General features: G+C 41.1%; 1 pseudogene across 1 annotated transcript; it reads left to right on the top strand.

Annotated features, from left to right (window-relative positions):
• Nucleotides 1–2,750: 2,750 nt before the first annotated feature.
• LOC103260249 lies at nucleotides 2,751–4,939 on the top strand (annotated as a pseudogene). Its single transcript, XR_504276.2, has one exon. The product of XR_504276.2 is annotated as a matrin-3 pseudogene (transcript).
• The last annotated feature ends 60 nt before the right edge of the window (nucleotides 4,940–4,999 follow it).

Raw genomic sequence — 4,999 nt, 5'->3', positions numbered from 1 at the left:
GCATATAGAGGGAACTCACAACTTCCCTGAAGTATGGAGCCCATGTTTATTGCCTCTCTCTAAATGTAAATGCAAAGAAAAACTGAGTCAGGGTGCAAAGGAATTGAAAAGCTGAGCAGAGGTCTGCTACCATGAACCAGGTTGCATCAGCAAGAATTTATACAAGAATAATTAGCTGGACTGGAGATGATAAGGTAAAGGGAAATTACAAAGGAGCTTATGACTCTTCTATCTTGTAGAAATGGATAGATTTGATTTTTGTCAGAATCAAATTTTCATTGTTGTGTTACTGGTAAGATTGGAATGTTACAGGGTGAAGTGGTGAAAGCAAGCACACCTGCTGTAAAAGGCAGTCTGTTACAGGTTCACTTTCTCACTTTAAATCTCATGAGGAGACACTGAACTACTGATGAGAGAGGTTTCCTGTAATGTGTACAGGATCTGTACTCAGTCCCAGTCCAATTTCATTTACATGTGAAGTCCAGCGGTTAGCTGGGACATCTTTTAATCTTGCATTTTCTTTAGAGGAAGGAGTCTAGGTGGGTTTCCATGAGAGAGAGTAGGGAGTTTAAAGTTTGGTCTGAAGATAGAAAGATTAAAAACTCCCACCATATTACTTTTTCTGGGTAGCATTAAACTTACATAATGAATCTCTACCTAAAAGTTTTGCTGGTGTAGAGGTAAAAGCAAGAAAGATATAGTGGATGTTTAGAGGGCCTAAGAATACTGGGGTGGCTTGAGATGTGCACAAGAATATAGGCTGCCCAGAAACCCCAGAAGCTTGTATGAAATAAGATAGAATATTTGGAGATAAATGCTCTGAATGAATAGTAGAGAAAGACCCACAAGTGTCAAGTTAAAAATCCAGTTTCCAACCCACTATTTTAAGTTTAATGGTACATTTTTAGGTTACAACCAGCCTTCTGTGGGAGCTGGGTTCTTCCTTCCTTCCTTCCTTCCTTCCTCCCTCCCTTCCTTCCTTCCTTCCTTCCTTCCTTCCTTCCTTCCTTTCTTTCTCTCTCTCTCTCCCCCCTCCCCCTCCCTCTTTCAAGAACAGCAAAGCAGTTTTCCAATGTTCTGGCTGTCTGAAATTTTTGCAAACTTACAAAGGCAAACCAGAAAAGCCTTATGATTGACCAAAGGTAAAAGAGCACTTTGGGTCACTCGAAGAGGCTTGTCTTTGTTTCTACAATGGTTCCAGATGTAAGGCAGGGACTATTGATTTCATTCTCTTTTTTATCCTCTTTTTTCTTTCAAGCTGTTTTCAGAGAGTTTTGTGTAGCTGCTTCTTTTATAAGACTTAGAGACTAACCAACCTAAGCAATATTACTATTTCAGATTTTCCCTTTAGTTAAAAAAAAATTTCAACCAGAGTAGAAATAAGATTTCTTCGCTCTGAAGCCTTAGAATCTAATGCAGTAGACCCTTGAAAAGCTTTCATAAATCTCTTGACACAAGGCTTAGGGAGTTCCTATTCTTTCTGGATACACAATTCAACCTTAGAGTAACTTATCTCAGGAAGGAACACTTCTGATATTGCCTTTATCTGATCCTGAATACCAGCATGTAGCTGAGCTACCTTCTCAACATTTACAAGAAGGGTGGGAAGTGACTCCAGTGATCTGTTTTCTCTGTGATGGATCCCAGGGGGATCCCCCAGAAGCTGTGTGGCCTATATAATAACTGGTATAATAACCACCATACACACACAAAAGGGAAGTACACCCTTAGTTGTCAAGACCCCCACTCACAGGGTTACCAATGGTCACTAACCTTTCTAATTTTTCTAAACTTCTGAAAGTGGGGGCAAAAGAGATTTATAATTTAAAATATCTACTGCTTCCAGGGAACATGAATTCTTTGATACAGGGGACCAGAATACATGTACAGTGAACTTTCCATAGGGAGATTTGGAACTGATTGTGTCTGATTACAAAACCCTAGGAAACAGGAGAGGGTTAAGGAACAGTAAGATGGGCTGAGTCTTGTTTCACACTCCTGGTGTGTGTTTCGGATCTGCTTCCTGGTTATCAACTTTTACGCAAATGACTTGTTTGCCTTGGGCTTTAAGATCATGCTAGAGAGTTTTTGTAAGTCATCCAGGGAAAAAAGAAGAGCCCAGGGATTTTTTTGAGGAAATATGAGGAAATGCAGAGGCTGAGGAGATGGAGCTGGACATTGAGGGGCAGTGTTAAAATCAGGGACCTAGAGGCTCCATTAGATCATTTAGTGGATCAGGGACAGGAAATTAAGGATAAAGGGCAGTGCACATGGGTGGAGAAGGAGAACTTTTAGTGGGAGCTTATAAGAGAGGAACCCCCCTCCCAAAGAATTATTTTTTGGAGGGTGGTCCTCTTGTAGTACACTTGGAATTTGTTCCTCTGGATCAAATGGTCAAATACAGTTTTTACCTGAAAGTTTCAAGAAGGTTGTGTCACAATTTGCAGAAGAAACATCCTGAGCTGTGGCAAACAGGTGACTGGTTCTTTCACCACAATGCACCCACCCATACTCCGCTGAGTGTCCAACAGTTTTTGACCAAAATCAGCATGACCCCATGCTCCACCCTCCCTATTCACCAGATCTCACCCACAGCAACTTTTTTTGTTTTCCCAGATGAAAACAGTTCTCAAAGAGAAAAGTTTTGCCAATGTGAAAGAGGGGAAAGAGAGAATGGCAGACACACTAAAAGGCATCAAAATTGATGAGTCTGAAAACTCTTCTGAACAGTTGAAAAGTGTCTCGTGTTGGCCCCACTGAGCTCCAAGCTTGTGTGGAATGGCCAACTGTGGCAGATGCAACTCCAGTATGACATGAAAGTAGGGCTTCCTTCATCCATCTGAAGAAAGGAATAGTGGCAGGTGACAGTTTGCATGTGGAGTTTTCAGATTCCTTCATCTGAATGAGAAACCTGCCTCCATTAGGACCTCAGATGTCTGGCAGCCCTGTATCACACGAAGATAATAAGTAACAGTTGGCCACTGGTTCTCAGCTTGAAGATTCTGCAGTCCTTATTGATCCTTTTTCTTGGCGTTACCATTTTTTGAAGCAAAGTTAACCTAGCTTTCTAGTTTGAGCTTTCTTTTTGGCCATCTTTAAAACAATTTTCAAAAATCTATAAAATAGACAAGAGATAGTTCTACAATGTCCAAGTCGTTCCAGCAGTCATCTCTTGGTAGGGACTCACAGGGTCATGGGTGTGACCTGTCTGTGGCAGGAATAGGCCTTCTTGCTGCTGCAACCCAGTCTTTAAGTATGCCAGCATCTCTTGGAAGGATGAACCAGGGTACTGCACGCCTTGCTAGTTTAATGAATCATGGAATGAGTTCTTCATTGAATCAACAAGGAGCTCATAGTGCATTGTCTTCTGCTAGTACTTCTTCCCATAATTTGCAGTCTATATTTAACATTGGAAGTAGAGGTCTACTCCCTTTATCTTCTCAACACCGTGGAGATGCAGACCAGGCCAGTAACATTTTGCCCAGCTTTGGTCTGTCTGCTAGAGACTTAGATGAACTGAGTCATTATCCAGAGGACAAGATTACTCCTGAGAATTTGCTCCAAATCCTTTTACAGCTTGAAAGGAGGAGAACTGAAGAAGGCCCTACATTGAGTTATTGTAGAGATGGCTGGTCTGCTACACGGGAGCCACCATGCAGAGTACCTAGGGATGACTGGGAAGAAAAAAGGCACTTTAGAAGAGATAGTTTTGATGATCATGGTCCTACTCTCAACCCAGTGCTTGATTATGACCATGGAAGTCATTCTCAAGAATCTGGTTATTATGACAGAATGGATTATGAAGATGATAGATTAAGAGATGGAGAAAGGTGTAGGGATAATTCTTTTTTTGGTGAGATCTTGCATAACTATCATAAATTTGTCAGTGAGTATGAATGAATGGGATGTGGTCCTGGTCCCTTACAAGAGAGATCTCTCTTTGAGAAAAAGAAGGGTGCTCCTCCAAGTAGCAATATTGAAGACTTCCATGGACTCTTACCGAAGGGTTATCCCCATCTGTGCTCTATATGTGATTTGCCAGTTCATTCTAATAGGGAGTGGAGTCAACATATCAATGGAGCAAGTCACAGTCGCTGATGCCAGCTTCTTCTTGAAATCTACCCAGAATGGAATCCTGACAATGATACAGGACACACAATGGGTGATCCATTCATGTTACAACAATCTACCAACACAGCACCAGGAATTCTGGGACCGCCACCTCCCTCATTTCATCTTGGAGGACCAGCAGTTGGAACAAGAGGAAATCTGGGTGCTGGAAATGGGAACCTACAAGGACCTAGACACATGCAAAAAGGTAGAGTGGAAACTAGCTGAGTTGTTCACATCATGGATTTTCAACAAGGGAAAAACTTGAGATATCAGTAGTTACAGCTGGTGGAACCATTTGGAGTCATTTCAAATCATCTGATTCTGAATAAAATTAATGAGGCATTTATTGAAATGGCAACTACAGAGGATGCTCAAGCTGCAGTTGATTATTACACAACCACACCAGCATTAGTATTTGGCAAGCCAGTGAGAGTTCATTTATCCCAGAAATATAAAAGAATAAAGAAACCCGAAGGAAAACCAGAAGTTTGATCAAAAGCAAGAGCTTGGACGTGTGATACATCTCAGCAATTTACCCCATTCTGGCTATTCTGACAGTGCAGTCCTCAAGCTTGCTGAGCCTTATGGGAAAATAAAGAATTATATATTGATGAGAATGAAAAGCCAGGCCTTTATTGAGATGGAGATGAGAGAAGATGCAATGGCGATGGTTGACCACTGTTTGAAAAAAGTCCTTTGGTTTCAGGGGAGATGTGTGAAGGTTGATCTATCTGAGAAATATAAAAAACTGGTACTGAGGATTCCCAACAGAGACATTGACTCACTGAAAAAGGATAAAGCCTGTAAAAGATTTTTTTTTCATTAATCAGTATTTTTTATTATGGTTTTGTGGGGTACAGTTAAGGGTTAGGTGTACAATTACGTT

This window comes from Carlito syrichta, unplaced genomic scaffold, assembly GCF_000164805.1.
Source record: "Carlito syrichta isolate Samal-C Ts95f unplaced genomic scaffold, Tarsius_syrichta-2.0.1 Scaffold88838, whole genome shotgun sequence".
Taxonomy (NCBI): domain Eukaryota; kingdom Metazoa; phylum Chordata; class Mammalia; order Primates; family Tarsiidae; genus Carlito; species Carlito syrichta.
The sequence above is the reverse complement of the archived record's forward strand: the minus strand, read 5'-3'. Positions and strand labels throughout refer to the sequence as shown.